Source organism: Pongo pygmaeus, chromosome 4 (assembly GCF_028885625.2).
Source record: "Pongo pygmaeus isolate AG05252 chromosome 4, NHGRI_mPonPyg2-v2.0_pri, whole genome shotgun sequence".
Taxonomy (NCBI): Eukaryota; Metazoa; Chordata; class Mammalia; order Primates; family Hominidae; genus Pongo; species Pongo pygmaeus.
This window is the reverse complement of record NC_072377.2, coordinates 155,766,372-155,787,748: the sequence shown is the minus strand read 5'-3', so window position 1 is coordinate 155,787,748 and position 21,377 is coordinate 155,766,372.

The window sequence follows — 21,377 nt, the reverse complement described above, 5'->3', positions numbered from 1 at the left end:
TGGACTTTATAGAACCTAATACCTTAAAGGATTAATTACATCAGAAAAACACATGATTTATAATTTGATTTGGGAAGTTTGTCAAATATCAAATGTTTAAAACACTTGATATCACAAAATAGGATCACAGGTCATTCTAAAATAAGTCATTTATTTAACCAAAGTGATAACTCAAGGATTTCAAAAAAGGCAAAAAGCCTTCATTGTTTGAGAGAGGAGACTGAATTTTCCAAAAAAATAAGCCCTAATTAAGACAGCATGAAGCCAATTAAATTTGTTTTTCAAAATTTTATAAATGATCTATAGAATTATAATCATCTTGGCCATAAGATATAATTTCCATAAGCCTTTTAAACCTTTATAACCTTTATTAAGGAATTGGTTAATGCTTCAAGAAAACCTTGTTAATCTGACACAGGGGCCAATATTCCAGTCTTGCATCGGTGTGCCATTGATATTAATGGTTAATTTATATAGAAACTGAAGTTATTTTATCACTCAAAATCAGCCCTTACAATCTCACCTGCCCACCCCTTCCTTGACAGTCTCTGGGCCTTGAGGAGTTGAATAGCTTGAATTTCTGGCTGTGTGTCTCATGAACACAGTGTACTTTGTTTTTTCTGTTGTTGTTGTTGTTTCATATTTTATTTTATTTTTATCATTATTACACTTTAAGTTTTAGGGTACATGTGCACAATGTGCAGGTTAGTTACATATGTATACATGTGCCATGCTGGTGTGCTGCACCCATTAACTCACCATTTAGCATTACGTATATCTCCTAATCTATCCTTCCCCCCTCCCCGCACCCCACAACAGTCCCCAGAGTGTGATGTTCCCCTTCCTGTGTCCATGTGTTCTCATTGTTCAATTCCCATCTATGAGTGAGAACATGCGGTGTTTGGTTTTCTGTCCTTGCAATAGTTTACTGAGAATGATGATTTCCAGTTTCATCCATGTCCCTCAAAGGACATGAACTCATCATTTTTTATGGCTGCATAGTATTCCATGGTGTATATGTGCCACATTTACTTAATCCAGTCTATCATTGTTGGACATTTGGGTTGGTTCCAAGTCTTTGCTATTGTGAATAATGCCGCAATAAACATAAGTGTGCATGTGTCTTTATAGCAGCATGATTTATAATCCTTTGGGTATATACCCAGTAATGGGATGGCTGAGTCAAATGGTATTTCTAGTTCTAGATCCCTGCGGAATCGCCACACTGACTTCCACAATGGTTGAACTAGTTTACAGTCCCACCAACAGTGTAAAAGTGTTCCTATTTCTCCACATCCTCTCCAGCACCTGTTGTTTCCTGACTTTTTAATGATAGCCATTCTAACTGGTGTGAGATGGTATCTCATTGTGGTTTTGATTTGCATTTCTCTGATGGCCAGTGATGATGAGCATTTTTTCATCTGTCTTTTGGCTGCATAAATGTCTTCTTTTGAGAAGTGTCTGTTCACTTTGCCCACTTTTTGATGGGGTTGTTTGTTTTTTTCTTGTAAATTTGTTTGAGTTCTTTGTAGATTCTGGATATTAGCCCTTTGTCAGATGAGTAGGTTGCAAAAATTTTCTCCCATTCTGTAGGTTGCCTGTTCACTCTGATGGTAGTTTCTTTTGCTGTGCAGAAGCTTTTTATTTTTTTATTTTATTTTTATTTTTTATTTATTTATTTATTTTTTTCTTTTATTATTATTATTATTATTATTATTATACTTTAGGTTTTATGGTACATGTGTGCAATGTGCAGGTAAGTTACATATGTATACATGTGCCATGCTGGTGCGTTGCACCCACCAACTCGTCATCTAGCATTAGGTATATCTCCCAATGCTATCCCTCCCCCCTCCCCCCACCCCACAACAGTCCCCAGAGTGTGATGTTCCCCTTCCTGTGTCCATGTGTTCTCATTGTTCAATTCCCACCTATGAGTGAGAATATGCGGTGATTGGTTTTTTGTTCTTGCGATAGTTTACTGAGAATGATGATTTCCAATTTCATCCATGTCCCTACAAAGGACGTGAACTCATCATTTTTTATGGCTGCATAGTATTCCATGGTGTATATGTGCCACATTTTCTTAATCCAGTCTATCATTGTTGGACATTTGGGTTGGTTCCAAGTCTTTGCTATTGTGAATAATGCCGCAATAAACATACGTGTGCATGTGTCTTTATAGCAGCATGATTTATAGTCCTTTGGGTATATACCCAGTAATGGGATGGCTGGGTCGAATGGAATTTCTAGTTCTAGATCCCTGAGGAATCGCCCCACTGACTTCCACAAGGGTTGAACTAGTTTACAGTCCCACCAACAGTGTAAAAGTGTTCCTATTTCTCCACATCCTCTCCAGCACCTGTTGTTTCCTGACTTTTTAATGATTGCCATTCTAACTGGTGTGAGATGGTATCTCATTGTGGTTTTGATTTGCATTTCTCTGATGGCCAGTGATGGTGAGCATTTTTTCATGTGTTTTTTGGCTGCATAAATGTCTTCTTTTGAGAAGTGTCTGTTCATGTCCTTCGCCCACTTTTTGATGGGGTTGTTTGTTTTTTTCTTGTAAATTTGTTGGAGTTCATTGTAGATTCTGGATATTAGCCCTTTGTCAGATGAGTAGGTTGCGAAAATTTTCTCCCATTTTGTAGGTTGCCTGTTCACTCTGATGGTAGTTTCTTTTGCTGTGCAGAAGCTCTTGAGTTTAATTAGATCCCATTTGTCAATTTTGGCTTTTGTTGCCATTGCTTTTGGTGTTTTAGACATGAAGTCCTTGCCCATGCCTATGTCCTGAATGGTAATGCCTAGGTTTTCTTCTAGGGTTTTTATGGTTTTAGGTCTAACGTTTAAGTCTTTAATCCATCTTGAATTAATGTTTGTATAAGGTGTAAGGAAGGGATCCAGTTTCAGCTTTCTACGTATGGCCAGCCAGTTTTCCCAGCACCATTTATTAAATAGGGAATCCTTTCCCCATTGCTTGTTTTTCTCAGGTTTGTCAAAGATCAGATAGTTGTAGATATGCGGCATTATTTCTGCGGGCTCTGTTCTGTTCCATTGGTCTATATCTCTGTTTTGGTACCAGTACCATGCTGTTTCGGTTACTGTAGCCTTGTAGTATAGTTTGAAGTCAGGTAGCGTGATGCCTCCAGCTTTGTTCTTCTGGCTTAGGATTGACTTGGCAATGTGGGCACTTTTTTGGTTCCATATGAACTTTAAAGTAGTTTTTTCCAATTCTGTGAAGAAAGTTATTGGTAGCTTGATGGGGATGGCATTGAATCTATAAATTACCTTGGGCAGTATGGCCATTTTCACGATATTGATTCTTCCCACCCATGAGCATGGAATGTTCTTCCATTTGTTTGTATCCTCTTTTATTTCATTGAGCAGTGGTTTATAGTTCTCCTTGAAGAGGTCCTTCACGTCCCTTGTAAGTTGGATTCCTAAGTATTTTATTCTCTTTGAAGCAATTGTGAATGGGAGTTCACTCATGATTAGGCTCTCTGTTTGTCTGTTATTGGTGTATAAGAATGCTTGTGATTTTTGTACATTGGTTTTGTATCCTGAGACTTTGCTGAAGTTGCTTATGAGCTTAAGGAGATTTGGGCTGAGACGATGGGGTTTTCTAGATATACAGTCATGTCGTCTGCAAACAGGGACAATTTGGTTTCCTCCTTTCCTAATTGAATACCCTTTATTACTTTGTCCTGCCTAATTGCCCTGGCCAGAACTTCCAACACTATGTTGAATAAGAGTGGTGAGAGAGGGCATCCCTGTCTTGTGCCAGTTTTCAAAGGGAATGCTTCCAGTTTTTGCCCATTCAGTATGATATTGGCTGTGGGTTTGTCATAGATAGCTCTTATTATTTTGAGATATGTCCCATCAATACCTAATTTATTGAGAGTTTTTAGCATGAAGCATTGTTGAATTTTGTCAAAGGTCTTTTCTGCATCTATTGAGATAATCATGTGGTTTTTATCTTTGGTTCTGTTTATATGCTGGATAACATTTATTGATTTGCATATGTTGAACCAGCCTTGCATCCCAGGGATGAAGCCTACTTGATCATGGTGGATAAGCTTTTTGATGTGCTGCTGGATTTGGTTTGCCAGTATTTTATTGAGGATTTTTGCATCAATGTTCATCGGGGTATTGGTCTGAAAATCTCTTTTTTTGTGTGTGTCTCTGCCAGGCTTTGGTATCAGGATGATGCTGGCCTCATAAAATGAGTTAGGGAGGATTCCCTCTTTTTCTATTGATTGGAATAGTTTCAGAAGGAATGGTACCAGCTCCTCCTTGTACCTCTGGTAGAATTCAGCTGTGAATCCATCTGGTCCTGGGATCTTTTTGGTTGGTAAGCTATTGATTATTGCCTCAATTTCAGAGCCTGTTATTGGTCTATTCAGGGATTCAACTTCTTCCTGGTTTAGTCTTGGGAGAGTGTGTGTGTCGAGGAATTTATCCATTTCTTCTAGATTTTCTAGTTTATTTGTGTAGAGGTGTTTGTACTATTCTCTGATGGTAGTTTGTATTTCTGTGGGATCGGTGGTGATATCCCCTTTATCATTTTTTATTGCATCTAATTGATTCTTCTTTCTTTTTTTCTTTATTAGTCTTGCTAGTGGTCTATCAATTTTGTTGATCCTTTCAAAAAACCAGCTCCTGGATTCATTCATTTTTTGAAAGGTTTTTTTTGTCTGTATCTCCTTCAGTTCTGCTCTGATTTTAGTTATTTCTTGCCTTCTGCTAGCTTTTGAATGTGTTTGCTCTTGCTTTTCTAGTTCTTTTAATTGTGATGTTAGGGTGTCAATTTTGGATCTTTCCTGCTTTCTCTTGTGGGCATTTAGTCCTATAAATTTCCCTCTACACACTGCTTTGAATGTGTCCCAGAAATTGTGGTATGTTGTGTCTTTGTTCTCATTGGTTTCAAAGAACATTTTTATTTCTGCCTTCATTTCATTATGTACCCTGTAGTCATTCAGGAGCAGGTTGTTTAGTTTCCATGTAGTTGAGTGGTTTTGAGTGAGTTTCTTAATCCTGAGTTCTAATTTGATTGCACTGTGGTCTGAGAGACAGTTTGTTATAATTTCTGTTCTTTTACAATTGCTGAGGAGAGCTTTACTTCCAAGTATGTGGTCAATTTTGGAATAGGTGTGGTGTGGTGCTGAAAAAAATGTATATTCTGTTGATTTGGGGTGGAGAGTTCTGTAGATGTCTATTAGGTCCACTTGGTGCAGAGCTGAGTTCAATTCCTGGATATCCTTGTTAACTTTCTGTCTCGTTGATCTGTGTAATGTTGACAGTGGGTATTAAAGTCTCCCATTATTATTATGTGGGAGTCTAAGTCTCTTTGTAGGTCACTCAGGACTTGCTTTATGAATCTGGGTGCTCCTGTATTCGGTGCATATATATTTAAGATACTTAGCGCTTCTTGTTGAATTGATCCCTTTACCATTATGTAATGGCCTTCTTTGTCTCTTTTGATCTTTGTTGGTTTAAAGTCTGTTTTATCAGAGACTAGGATTGCAACCCCTGCCTTTTTTTGTTTTCCATTTGCTTGGTAGATCTTCCTCCATCCTTTTATTTTGAGCCTATGTGTGTCTCTCCACGTGAGATGGGCTTTCTGAATACAGCACACTGATGGGTCTTGACTCTTTATCCAATTTGCCAGTCTGTGTCTTTTAATTGGAGCATTTATTCCATTTAAATTTAATGTTAATATTGTTATATGTGAATTTGATCCTGTCATTAAAATGTTAGCTGGTTGTTTTGCTCGTTAGTTGATGCAGTTTCTTCCTAGCCTCAATGGTCTTTACAATTTGGCATGTTTTTGCAGTGGCTGGTACCGGTTGTGCCTTTCCATGTTTATTGCTTCCTTCAGGAGCTCTTTTAGGGCAGGCCTGATGGTGACAAAATCTCTCAGCATTTGCTTGTCTGTGAAGTACTTTATTTCTCCTTCACTTATGAAGCTTAGTTTGGCTGGATATGAAATTCTGGGTTGAAAATTCTTTTCTTTAAGAATGTTGAATATTGGCCCCCACTCTCTTCTGGCTTGTAGTGTTTCTGCCGAGAGATCCGCTGTTAGTCTGATGGGCTTCCCTTTGTGGGTAACCCAACCTTTCTCTCTGGCTGCCCTTAACATTTTTTCCTTCATTTCAACTTTGGTGAATCTGACAATTATGTGTCTTGGAGTTGCTCTTCTCAAGGAGTATCTTTGTGGCATTCTCTGTATTTCCTGAATCTGAATGTTGGCCTGCCTTGCTAGATTGGGGAAGTTCTCCTGGATAATATCCTGCAGAGTGTTTTCCAACTTGGTTCCATTCTCCCCATCACTTTCAGGTACACCAATCAGATGTAGATTTGGTCTTTTCACATAGTCCTATATTTCTTGGAGGCTTTGTTCATTTCTTTTTATTCTTTTTTCTGTAAACTTCCCTTCTTGCGTCATTTCATTCATTTCATCTTCCATCACTGATACCCTTTTTTCCAGTTGGTCGCATCAGCTCCTGAGGCTTCTGCATTCTTCACATAGTTCTCGAGCCTTGGCTTTTAGCTCCATCAGCTCCTTTATGCACTTCTCTATTGGTTATTCTAGTTATACATTCATCTAAAGTTTTTTCAAAGTTTTCAACTTCTTTGCCTTTGGTTTGAATTTCCTCCTGTAGCTCGGAGTAGTTTGATTGTCTGAAGCCTCCTTCACTCAACTCGTCAAAGTCATTCTCCATCCAGCTTTGTTCCATTGCTGGCGAGGAACTGCATTCCTTTGGAGGAGGAGAGGTGCTCTGCTTTTTAGAGTTTCCAGTTTTTCTGCTCTGTTTTTTCCCCATCTTTGTGGTTTTAACTACTTTTGGTCTTTGATGATGTGTTGTACAGATGGGTTTTTGGTGTGGATGTCCTTTCTGTTTTTAGTTTTCCTTCTAACAGACAGGACCCTCAGCTGCAGGTCTGTTGGAGTTTGCTAGAGGTCCACTCCAGACCCTGTTTGCCTGGGTATCAGCAGCGATGTCTGCAGAACCACGGATTTTTGTGATCTGCGAATGCTGCTGTCTGATTGTTCCTCTGGAAGTTTTGTCTCAGAGGAGTACCCGGCCGTGTGAGGTGTCAGTCTGCCCCTACTGGGGGGTGCCTCCCAGTTAGGCTGCTTGGGGGCCCGAGGTCAGGGACCCATTTGAGGAGGCAGTCTGCCCGTTCTCAGATCTCCAGCTGTGTGCTGGGAGAACCACTGCTCTCCTCAAAGCTGTCAGACAGGGACATTTAAGTCTGCAGAGGTTACTGCTGTCTTTTTGTTTGTCTGTGCCCTGCCCCCAGAGGTGGAGCCTACAGAGGCAGGCAAGCCTCTTTGAGCTGTGTTGGGCTCCACCCAGTTCGAGCTTCCTGGCTGCTTTGTTTACCTAAGCGAGCCTGGGCAATGGTGGGCGCCCCTCCCCCAGCCTCGCTGCCGCCTTGCAGTTTGATCTCAGACTGCTGTGCTAGCAATCAGCGAGACTCCGTGGGCATAGGACCCTCCGAGCCAGGTGCGGGATATAATCTCCTGGTGCGCCGTTTCCTAAGCCCATCAGAAAAGCGCAGTATTCGGGTGGGAGTGACCCGATTTTCCAAGTGCCATCTGTCACCCCTTTCCTTGACAAGGAAAGGGAACTCTCTGACCCCTTGTGCTTCCCGAGTGAGGTAATGCCTCGCCCTGCTTCAGCTGGTGCACGGTGCACTGCACCCACTGTCTTGCGCCCACTGTCTGGCACTCCCTAGTGAGATGAACCCAGTACCTCAGATGGAAATGCAGAAATCACCTGTCTTCTGCATCACTCATGCTGGGAGCTGTAGACCGAAGCTGTTCCTATTCGGCCATCTTGGCTCCTCCTCCTAGTGTACTTTGATTGGCATCTTCTATGGGGTCTGAAGATGAGGCTTTAACTGCTGTCAGTATTAAGATTTAGCTGGACTTGGTGTCCTTTTAGACCCAGGTGTCAAAGCCCTTTAACTTAATGGCATAGGACTTTAACGGACATATAAAAAGTTACAGGAATATAATAACTTTAATTTAAATTTTTTAATCTCAGTTTTTTTCTAAGCAAACCCGACTTAGTAGTAATGATATAGAAATTATTTAGATAAAGACTAAGATCTGTTTATTAGGCCAGTCACTCAAGGCAAGAGAAAAGACCTACTGCAGGGTGACTGCTGTTTCCTGTGGGGAATATTATGTTAGAAGGAAACATTTCCTTTAGACCTTTAATATAAAACTTTTTTTTTAAGTGTCATGCCCAAGTTAGAACCTGAAGAAAAAAACTTACAGGATCTGAAAATGAGTTGAAGGATAGAGTTTTTATTTCAGGCCTTTTAAGAGGGGAGAGAAAGCTGAAAACAGTGAGATGCAGTAAAAGTTGAACTTTGCATAAAATTATTTATAATGTCTTGTAACTTATTAAGAGTAAAGGAATATCTTAAGAAAATTTTATAGTTTGAACCAATTCTTTAGTGTATGTGTTTTTCTAATCAAAACCCAATTTCTAGAAAGACCATTATAATGTCCGTTTAATTATAGACAACTTGATCATATAAAAGTTTTAAAAAATAAATCCTCTTATTATGACTTACACAAACCATTTATAACATGCTTGGACTTTCTGGTTTGCCCTGAACATCCCTCTTTCTTAAACAACCAGTCATTTTATTCTAGGACAGAATTTCCTATACAAGATTCTTTCTCATATAAAATTATTTTTCTTTAAACTTTCTTACCAAAAAATACTTTTTTATTTCTACAACTTTCTTCATATCTCTCTTATTTCCTGGTTCTTTTTGCCTTGTTTTACATATAACCTTTAAATAAACTTTGAATTAGACAAAAATTATTCATCTTCTTAAAAATGACACATTTAAAAAAAATAATGTTTCCCTACAATATATTTTTATTGAAAATACTCAAATAATGAAATATCTATTACTTAATTTAACACAACTTTAGATTCTAAATTATGACAAGTTTTCTACAAGTATTTATCCCATTACATTTACCTAATTATTTTAATTGTTTACCTAGATTATTTATGGAAACTGCTACAGTCATCATTTAAGTCATCAACATTTTGAAACAACCATTGCAAAATCATAACTGAGACAGTGAAAAAGATCTGACCTAACTGACTCCGTCTTGCTTCTAACCTCCAAGCTGTCCTTGTTCATTCCTGGGTGTATGCCAAACCAACTTTGAGAGGAACTTAGTTTACAGTTTAGCTTTGAAACAAAGATGATAACAGTCCTTTCCCAAAATAAACCCCCTTCCTGCCTGGGGACTAGACTGCCTACAGCCTCAAGATTAGAAGTTATGGTTATTTTACTAAATAATTTAAGATTTAGCTATATTCATTAAACCAATATCAATGTCTTATTTATTAAAAATTACACAAGCAAATATCATTCTGTTTTGAGCTAGGTGTATAGTTTTGTAGCCCCTATGCCAAATTTTGACACTTTGTAGTATTTGGCAGGGATAAGTATGAAATTGCTTGATCAATGAATGCAAACAAAAAAATCTATACAGGCAGTTCTTAAGACATTTCTCATATTACTTTACCAATAATTTTAAAACTAGCTTATTTAATTAAATATTTTCCTTAAGTTACATAAACTTGAAAAAGCATTTGACTAGTCTTTCCTTCTTCTGATGAAGTATTTAAGCATTTTTATTTTTCTTTAAGCTAATTGGAGCTCTTTTATGTATTTTTAATAGTAAAACTATGTACACAACACATAAATACATAGACGTATTAGGCATACTGATGGAAGCACAACTTATAGATTCATAAGACCTCCTTGTTTTTACCCATAGACTTGCAAACTCTTGATAACCTGTTTCATTACCCTGGAAGTTGTCAGATAAATAGCCCTAAATCTTCACATTGAAGGAAACTACCTTTAGGTGAAAACTCAGATAGCAAAATCTACATCTCAAGGTACAGAGAGAAAAAGTCTGGTGGTGCTAGAGGGAGATTAAAGATGTATGCCAAATCAAACATAAAGTTATAGAAATCAATCATAGGATTCTTTAAGGAGACCAATTTTATTTAGATGGGGACTACCTATCTTTTAACTGGGATCTCTAATCTCTGGGCAGAGCCCACACTGAATCCTGGGTTTTCAAAAAGGGAGAATTATTATGAAGCTAGACCATGTGATGCTTTTACAGTGCACTTAAATTTTTTTTTAAACAAAAACATATCTAAGTGTCTAAACTACACTCTTCCTTAAAAACCCAAGAGCAGCCTCTGTTGCAATAACTATTTTAGTCAAAAAATTAGATAACACAATACAAAAGCAACCAGTTTAAGAGCTGAGACAGGCTGGATGCGGTGGCTCATGCCTGTAATCCCAGCACTTTGGGAGGCCGAGGGAGGTGGAGACCAGCCTGGCCAACATGGTAAAACCTTGTCTCTACTAAAAATACAAAAATTAGCCAGGCTTGGTGGCAGGTGCCTGTAATCCCAGCTACTCCGGAGGCTGAAGCAGGAGAATCACTTGAATCTGGGAGGCAGAGTTTGCAGTGAGCCAAGATCATGCCATTGCACTCCAGCCTGGGTGACAAGAGTGAGACTTCCTCTAAACAAAAACAAAAACAAACAAACAAAAAGGCTGAGACGAACTTGTCTGTTTACACTCTTGGGGTTCCATAAGGAAAAACAAAGATTTCTCCCCAAAAGGAAGTCCGGTACCTTATCCATTTTCTTTAAGGAATCCCAAGCTATTATAAACTATTTTAGGTTCCTCATGCAGCAGAGGGTGCAAGAGAAAGGAGAGACAGCAGAAGTAAATAAAGAAAACATAATTCAGTCAAATGAGAAGAATAAACTTTTGCTCAACAAAGACAAGGTCCTAGGAGAGGAAAAACAAAAACAAAAATATGAAGGCCTTTTAAATACAAACACGCACACACACACTCTTACACATACACACACATCTTGGATGTTAGCTTTTAATTAAGCTGACTTTTAACCACTGAGCTCCTTTAAAAAATATTTTTAAATCTCATTACCATATTTCAGCTAGGACAAATTGATGCTACTTCAGAAGTACCAGGTATCAAACCAGAGCTTGACTTAGGAACCAAACCCAGGCTGGTGAAAGAAAACAAGGCATAATCTTAGCTATGGAACTGTAGCCTGGGAGACAGCCATTGCTTTTTTGGTTTCTCCCGGCTAGCAAAAAAGTGGCCTTGTTATGTAAAGAAAGCCCTTTTTTGTGGGAATTTAGTCGCTTTAGAGGCTTTGTACCCCATAATTTTGAACTTTCCTTTGGATTTGATCAAGTCAGATACAGTTGGTCAAACTCAATGAGAAAAAGACTGAAATAACAACAAAAACAGAAATAAACAACAAAAAAAAGCTAAGCAAAACAATCACACAACTTCATATGATTATTGAGTGCTCTAACGGTAAGAAGAAATTAAGACCAGCTGATTGTTAATCTTAACTTCAGCCAAGACAAACCCGAATTCATTTACTTACCTAGGGATGGATCTCAGACGGAAAACTGCTCTCTACCATCCTAGGAGCAGGAAAAAAATACCAAACTTGTCTTCCCTGTTACAAGTCAGCTTAAACTCCATAAGGAGTTACCTGCCTTCCAAAATTATGGAAGTGGGAAAACTTGCCTTCCTTGTGTTGGGAGCAAGTAAAACTTCAAAAAAAGAAGTTGTACAGCAAAATAAACTTTAGATCTTGATGAAATTTTGGGAGATCAGGGATTATGCATTATCAGAGATAAAGGCAGTCAGATAGCCATTTATCTCAGGGATCAGAGGGATGACTTTGAATAGAATGGGAGGCAGGTTTGCCCTAAGCAGTGTCTAGCATGACTTTTCCCTTTAGCTTGGTGATTTGGGGGCCCCAAGATTTATTTCCCTTTCACACCCCCAATGTGACTGTATTTGGAGACAGGGCCTTTAGGAGGTAATTGACAATAAATGAGGTAATAAGAAGAGAAAGCAGTGAGCTCACTCTCTCTGTCATGTGAGGACACAAACCAACACTGCTGGCACATCATTGATCTTGAACTTCCTGTCTGCAGTACTGAGAGAAAATTAATTTCTCTTGTTTAAGCTGCCCAGTCTGTCGTATTTTGTTATGGTAGCCTGAGCAGAAAAAACATTCACCCATGTCTAAAAGACTGAGTGGGGGCTGGGTGCAGTGGCTCACACCTGTAATCCTAACACTTTGGGAGGCCGAGGCAGACGCACTGCCTGAGCTCAGGAGGTCGAGACCAGCCTGGGCAACACGGTGAAACCCTGTCTCTATTAAAATACAAAAGAAATCAGTCAGTCGTGGTAGCGTGCGCCTGTAGTCCCAGCTACTCAGGAGGCTGAGGCAGGAGAATTGCTTGTGGCAGGAGAATTGCTTGAACCCTTGAACCCGGGAGGCGGAGGTTGCAGTGAGCCAAGATTGTGCCACTGCACTCCAGCCTGGGCGACAGACCAAGACTCCATCTCTACAAAAAAAGACTGAGTGGGGAGCCTAGCCTCCCACCCTTGCCAAGTTGTAATGGAGAAGGCTGAGTATGGAGCCAGGAGTTTCATCCCTATTGGGTGGTAAAGAGCCCTTCTTCATCCATGATGTCACTGAAGAGCAAGTGAAGACCTTAGACTTTCTCAACCATCCTGTAGTAATGCCCCACTCCTTTCCCACTGGGGTAGTGTCAGAGAATACTGGGGTAATGGAGAGTTAGGACTTTCACCACTTCCTAACAGTAATGAGGCTCCTCCCCTGACAACACCAGCACAGGCCACATGGAGTGGAGGCAGTTGACACAGTACTCCTCCCCCTCCCAGCCAGTGGAGAACTAGTGGGGAGCTGAAACTCCCATTCCCCAAGAATTGAGGAGACTTCCTCACCTTGGGCATCAACGGAGGCTGAGTGGTAAACTGGACTCCTACCTATACCTGAAAGTAACAATGTGGTGTTACCCCCACTTCCTCTGCTGGAGTGCTGTCACAGGAAGCCAGCTACCACAGAAGGATTAATTAAGATCTAGGTCTCATAATATAATACACAAAATGTCCAGGTTTCAATTTAAAAAACATTCATAAAAAGCCAGGAAAATATTACACTGAAGGAAAAAAGACAATCATTAGATGCCAATCAAGATGACAGAGATATTAAAATTAACTGACAAAGATTGTTAAGCAGCCATTGTAAAAATGCCTCAATGAACAATTACAAACATGCTTGGAACAAATGAAAAACAGAACATCTCAGCAAATAAACAGAAGATACAAAGAAAAACAAAATGGAAATTTTAGAATGGGAACATACAATAACTAAAATTTTAAAACTCTGTGAATGGACTCAATAGCAGAATGGCAGGAGAGGGGACAGAGAATAGTATTAGTAAGTGAAAGAACAGTAGAAATTATGCAATCTGAACAATAGAAAATAGAAGAAATGAAAATAGAACAGTGCCTCATAGAAATGTGGAACTATATCGAAAGATCTTACATTCATGTCTTTGGCATTCATGAAGGAGAGAAGAATGAGGATGAGGCTAAAGAAGTATTCAAAATAATAATGACTGAAAATTTCCCAAATTTGGCCAATCCCTGACCCAAATTTAAAATTCAAGAAGCTGAGTGAATCGCAAACAAGACAAAATGAAAAGAAATCCACGCCAAGAAACATTGTAGTCACATTTCTAAAAACCAAAGACAAAGTAAAAATAATGAAAGCTGCCAGAGAGAAACAATGCATTCCGTATAGGAGAAATAGAATTCGAATGAGAGTTGATATCTCCTCAGAAACCATGGAGGCCAACAGGAAGTAGCACAACATTTTTCGAGTGCTGAAAGAACAGAACTGTTATGCCAGGTGTGATGTTAGCAAGATGGTGGTGTAGGATTTTCCAGTGCTTGTCCCCTTGCAGAAACATCAGTTTGAAAAACTTTTTATTCATGAAGATGCCTTCACAAGAGCTAAGGATGACAGCACCTGGGTGTAGCACAGAATAAGAAAAGATGCCTTGAAGAGTGTAGGAAGGAGAGTTTTACATTACTCAAGTCACCCCTCCCACAAGGCAAGGCAGTGAGGAGAGAGATACCCTTTGTCGGGGAAGGAGAGTGAAGTGAGCACCCAACTTTGCCATGGACCCCAGCACCAGGCCTGTCCCAGTGAATCCTGCTGCCAGGCCAGCTCTAGGCTCCAGGCCGGCCCTTTGGCCCCAGACGCTAAGCAGGCTCCCCTGGCCCCAGGCATGAAGCTCACCCCAGAACCAAGACAGGCCCTGCAGCCCCAGGCTCTAGGCTGCCCCCTGCAGACTCAGGTTCCAGGTCTGCCCCAGCACCAGGTTGGCTAGAAATCTACAGTAAATGTTAGACTAAACGAAGAATTATTAGAACCATGTTCATTGGTCCTTTAAAGCCAAGAACAAGACAAGTATTGTCGTTGTCACTGCTACAATTCAGCATGTGCTGAAATTATAACCAAAGGAAAAAAAAAAAGAAGAAGATGAAATAATAGGTAAAATTATTGGAAAGAATGAGAAAAAAAGCCATTTGTTCATTCTCACATTTACACCAAAAATGTGAGAAAAATTCATTTAAATAGAAAGGACCAAAACTTAATATAGGTTTTAGTACAGTGGGAGTTCAGTAGTTTTAGCACAGTAGTAGGTAAATTATTTTCATTTTTTTCCTGTTACAGAAAAAAGTAGAAACTCTTTGATTAAATAATTTCACCATTAGAAATTTTTTCTATGAATATACTTTCTAAAATACCCCAAAATAATATGTTTTTTCACAGCAGTTTATTAAAAAAAAGAAATAATCTCAAAGTTAATTGTTAGGAGACTTGTTAGATACAGGTATATAATAGGATGCTACGAGGCATTAAAAATGACGTGAATCCATAAATGGTGCCATGCAATGCTCTTTGAGATACATGAAATAGTAAGCTACAGAACAGAATTACAGACTAGTCCATTCTATAAAGGATATGTTTTCTGGAAAATTATATAGAAAAATGTGGAAACAATGTTAATTTGAGGGGAATCTTGGGATTGAGGGTGAAGATAGAGAAATGCTTTTTAATTTTTACTTTCTTAAAAAATGTCACCACTGATCAGAATGTGTTTATTTTTATTTATTTAGTTTTTTGAAAGAGGATCACACTCTGTCGCCCAGGCTGGATTGCAGTGGCGCCATCAAGGCTCACTGTGGCCTCAAATTCCTAGGCCCAAGTGACCCTCCTGCCTCAGTCCCCCGAGTATCTGGGACTACAGACATGTGCCAACATGCCTGGCTAATTTTAAAAAGAATTTTTAGAGATGGGATCTCTTTATGCTGCCCAGGCTGGTCTCAAACTCCTGGGCTCAAGCAATCCTCTAGCTTCAGCCTCCCAAGGCACTGGGCTTATAGGCATAAGCCACCATGCCTGGACTATTTTTATTTCTGATCATATACCTTTTAGTACAGGTCAGAAGTTTTAAAACGTATTTAAAAATCAATACCTTTGCTTCATGCCACCAGTAACTTATTAGAAAATATTAATAATTAAAAGTACTTATTTCACAGCAGTTAACATAAACCACCAAAGGTGTAAGAATAAACCTTACCAGAAATGTCCAAAACTGGGATGAAGAAAAGGTCAAAATTCTACCAAAGGACATAAAATAAGACATGAATAAAAGGAAAGATGCTTCATATTACTGGAAGGAAAGTTTCTGGGCTATAGATTCAGGAATAAATTGATAGAGGGTGTTTTTTTTCTACAGCTGAAAGAAAATCTCCAGCAAATGTCCCAAGCTCTGAGCTTCATCCTATAATATGCACAGGAGAGTTAGTCTGGGGGAAGGAGATAGGTTTGTTGGTTTGAGGTGAGGGAGAGTGATGCTACCTGCATAGAAATGTCAGATTTTTCCTGTTTTTTTTTAGACTTGTCCCTCCTGATGGCGTTTCAGTTCCCTGAGCTCCTGCAGCCCAACCACCAGATTCAGAGTATTAAAATTCACCTTGCTTTTATTTACTCATTGATACACCCCTCTTCCCCCACCTGTGCTCCCTCCCCACTACATGTCACCCACTCTGTTCCAGTTAGGCTTCTAGAACTTGGAAACATTTTCCAAGGACCCTACTAAGAGCCTTCTCCCCCAGGAAGCTCTCCAGGAGTTAGCTTTCATTGCCCTCCCTGCTTCTGACCAGATAGTTTGGCTCTTCAGGTCAACTGGGGCACTGTTGCCCCATTGCACAGCATTGGCATATTCCAATGCACACTGGCCTCCAGCCAGGCACCATGGGGTGGCCATCTTTAAAGCACATGGCCACCCTACACACTGCAATGAATCAAGATGTTAAAATAGAGATCATGAGACTAACAGAATAGACTCTTTGTGTCAATAAGATACGAAATTATAAAAAAGACCTAAGGCCATGCCAGATGAGGATTAAATCATGTATCCCTACAGTTAAAGAATAAACTATGTTCTAACTGCCACAAGGTTTTTTTCTTTTTCTCTAGCAGCTAAACAAACACTGGCATCAAGCTAAGCAAAACAGTTGCAGCTCGACAACGGCCAGACACTGACCAGCTGACCCTCCTGTTCCACAAACCATAACTACAGTTTTAATTCACCAACATATTTGATAAATTATACTGGTAGATTTCCTAATACTGAGTTATCATGCTGTTCCTGAAAAGAACATTTCAGTTTACTTTGGACTAGTATATGCTTACTTTATGTATAGCAGGTTCTTCTTATGAATATTTTACATAGGAATTTTTGTAGAATATTCATGACTTACCTCTGGTTTGTATTGTTCATGTAGGTGTTATATGTGGTTTTTGTAAAAAAAAATCATACTGGCTGAATGAAAAAAAGAAAAACAAACTTGGGAGCTTTTCTCTGTGTGATCTAGAAAACTTAAAGCAGCTTTGCAATTATCTATTGCTTGGCAATTTGATAAAATTCACCCATGAAATTAAACAGAATATTTTCCCATCTTGTCCACATCAAACAATTCTGATTATTTCAGATGAAGTGGGATTTACCTATGTTATAGCATCTATTGTCATTTGAGGATGTGGCTGTGGACTTCAAAGAGGAGTGGCAGCAACTGGACCTTGTTCAAAGAGTCCTATATATGATGTGATGTTAGAGAATTATAGTCATTACCCTAATTTTAGTGCATAAGGATAGAGTCCCTGAATTAGAATGTTTCCAATACTGAGCATTTTCACTTTGGTTTTGTGGCCTCAGAAATATTTATTGCTTTTGCCCTTGAAGGATTATGCATCTCTCTTGCCTAAATAATAGCATAATTGACTCATTTACCTATAAATGATATTGACTTTGTCAAGGTAAAAATGGGTAGCTTAATTTTCCCCATTATTCTGGAGTCTAAAGCCAAGGTTTGAGGCTGAGTTTTGGGATAATTCTTCTATTCTAGTACTGATACCCAAGTTTTGTGTTATTTTCTACAAACAGTATCTACCAATCAAAGCAAACACGACTGTCATACTGAAGCATGGAGAAGAACCATGGACACTGGAAGGAGAACCTCAAGGTTTGGACTATTAATGAGTAAGTTAGAATAAGGCATTTGGGAGTTGATGGCAAAAATGAACCTGTCCCATTCATACCTGTTTTAGCCATACTTACTTTACCTTTTCTACCTCAGTCTCACTTTTTCCTTATTTTTAGTCTTTTTTATCATCTCTTTTTTTCAGATTGAAATAATATGCCCGAAGAATCACAAGCCATCATAGTTGAAGATGTTTCATTGTCTAATGAGATAATGAAAAAATTGAGATAAAGAAAATAGTGAGATAATAAAATAATTAAAATAATGAGATAATGAAAATAAGTGGCTCATTATACTCCTTTAATGAAGAAGTTTGTCAAGTTGATGATCAAATAGATAGGTTCCAGGAAAACCCAGGCAGGCTGATAAGGCAGTTTGTATTAATCAAAAATACAACAGTGTTAGAAAACAGAGGTTTTGCATAAAATGCATTTGGAAAATTTTTCCCTCTGAGTACCAACCAGCTTTCTTCTGAAAAGACAAAGACCTCATAAATATGGAGTATCGGGGGAATAATTGGATACATAATTTAGGTTTACTTAGTCATAACAGAAGTTTAAAAGAAGCATGAACAGCATAATGAATATCATAAATTATTTAGTGACATCCATACTCTTGTGAAGAAAAAAAAGAAAAAAAATTATTTAGCTATAGTTTATACCATACCAAGAATGAGAATACTTAGAATCTTATTGACTATAATAAATGTGGTCAAATGCTGACTCATGGATCATCCGTTTATAAATATGTGATTAATCATGAAGACAAGATGCGCTATGAATGCAATGAGTGTGGAAAAGTCTTTGTCTAAAAGTCACTTTTTATTGTACATCAGAGACTTCATATAGGAGAGAAAGCATACGTATGTACTATGCATGTCTAAGCATTTAGTAGGAACTCATACCTCATCATGCACCAAAAAACTCATACAGGAGAAAAATCCTATGAATGTTCTGATTGCAGGAAAATGTTCAGGAAGAAGATCTGCCTCATTATATATTAGAGAATTCATACTAGGAAAAACCCCTATAATTGTAACCTATGTAAAAAGTTTTCAGGCATAGTTACATCTTAACATGATATAAGAAATTCACACAGGCAAAATACTCTATGAATGTAATGAATGTAGAAAAGTTTGAACCCAGATGTCAGCACTCATTGTACATATGAGAATTCATACTGGAAAGAGACATTTGAATGCATGGAATGTGGGAAAATTTTCAGGCACAACTCAGAACTTTAGAAACATGTGAGGATGGCTGGACATGGGGTTCACGCCTGTAATCCCAGCACTTTAGGAGGCTGAGGCGGGTGGATTGCTTGAGGCCAGACATTTGAGACCAGCCTGAGCAACATGGTGAAAACCCATCTCTACTAAAAATACAAAAATTAGCCAGGCGTGGTGGTGCATGCCTGTAGTCCCAGCTACTCAGGAGGCTGAGGCAAGAGAATTGCTTGAACCTGGGAGGCAGAGGTTGCAGTGAGCTGAGATCACACAACAGCACTCCAGCCTGGGCAACAGAGTGAGACTTTGTTTCAAAAAAAAAAAAAAAAAATGAAAGAAAGAAAAAGAAATGTGAGGACCTGTACAGGAGAGAAGCCTTACTGAATGTGGGAAAACCTGTACCTGGAAATCATAACTTATTGTTTATCAGAGGTTTTATACTGGGCATAAGCCCTATAAATGTACTAAATGTGGCAAATCCTTTACCAAGAAGTCATATCTCATTGTACATTAGATAATTTATACTGTTGAGAAGCCCTTGCATTGAATAAATGTGCAAAAACTTTCGGCTATACTTCAGCCCTTATTAGAAATAAGAAAACACACACAGGCAAAATAGCTTATGACTGTGACTTGATCTACAATTTGCAATTCTCTCTACATCAGAAATTTTATACTGAAGAAAATCTATAAAAGTTCTGAATGTGAGAAACCTTCAACATGATCTCCAGGCTTATTAACCATATGATTTGTACTGAGGATAAATCAGGCTAATTTAATGAATTTGGAAAATTATGTTGCCACAGATATAGTGTCACAAGAGAAGTCATTTTCCAGACCCTATATAAAACATTTCATTAAAAATACTTCATAAAATTATAAATTATAATTCATACATATTTTTAAATGACAATAATTTAAGTAGGTGAGATTCCAGAATTACAAATCAAATATAAAGACTGTCCCAAACTTATATAAGGATTTCATTTCTGAGTACACTATATAAGGGAACTACATGGCTGGGGTGGTCTATACGAATGTAACATCAATGTATATGGAAATAGAATATAGAATAATACTTACCAATAAATTTTACACCAAACCCCGCTATTTTATCTTTCCCAAGGCTAATGTCCAGAATGGTGTTTCCTAGGTTTTCGTCTAAGATTCTTACAGTTTGAGGTGTTATCTTTAAATCTTTAGTCCACCTTGAGTTAATTTTTGTATGTCATGAATGGTTGGGGTCCAGTTTTATTCTTCTATATATGGCTAGCCAGCTAAAAATAATGGCATTCTAATTTAATCATTCACCCTTCCTATAAAGAGGTGTTTCTCCTTATCTACTCTTTAGTTTTCCAAGGTATTGTTAAAATAGAAAAGGCAAGGAAATCCTTCTTTTCTTTAAAAAAAAAAAAACACAACAGTTTTTAGCGTAAAGAATAGGTTTCCTAGGGTCTTCCAATGATAACTAATTCTTTTTCTGGTGAATTTATAAATTCATGTAAAAATTCAGTTAGCTTCAATCTATTCAGTTACTAATTTTGATGCTTAAATGGTCTCATCTTTGGTCAGTGATAGCCTTTTCAGATTGGCTTTTGAAGAATCTTAATAGGTTTTTATAGTTTTTGCTTTCTCCTATAAGATGTAATAGGCTTATTTTATACATTTTCTGCTTCAGATCTTTTACCATGTAACTGCAGTACCCTTCAACTCCGACTCTGGCATCAGCCTTATTACTTACATTGTCCAAGGGACTGAAGTAGAAGTGTTGCAAATTTCAGAGGCTAAGCCGCCATAAGATTTGTGTGCTTATATTTTTGTATTTTTAGCATCACCATGAAAATATGTTCACACTAGCCCACTGGTTCCATGTGGAGAATGAGCGACACATCCTATAGCTGGCCCTGCTAACCTTCTCCATCAAGGCCAGACTTGAGTGGAACTGTCAACCAACCTGCTGACATGAGTCAGCTGAAGTCAGCTGACTCATAGCCAACCCATAGCCACATAAATTATGATGATGATGCTGATCACAAGCATTACTATTTTAGGTCACTGAATTTTCTTGACACAGTAGCTAACTGATACACTTTCATTTAAAGTGTGTCTCATAAAAAATAATATAGATTTTGTATTAATCATCAAGTATGACAGTCTTTGTCTTAATAGGATTTTAATCACTTTATGTATAATGTAGACACTAATATAATTGCATTTAAGTCCATAATCTTGCCATTTTTTTGTTTGTTCCAACATTTATTTTCTATTCTTCCTTTTTTGCCTCTTTTGAAGCGATGAAATACAGGCATAACTCCTTTTACTGTGCCTCACTTTATTTTGCTTGGCAGAGGTTGCAATTTTTGCAAATTGAAGGTCTGAGGCAACCCTGCATTGAAGTTTATTGGCACCATTTTTCCAATAGCATGTGCTCACTTAAGTCTCTGTGCTATGTTTTGGTAATTCTCACAATATTGTACACTTTGTTATTATTATTGTATCTGTTATGATAATCTGTGATCAGTGATCTTTGATGTTACTATTGCGATTGCATTGCGGTGCTACAAACCACACTTCATTGGTGAATTCTGCGAAACA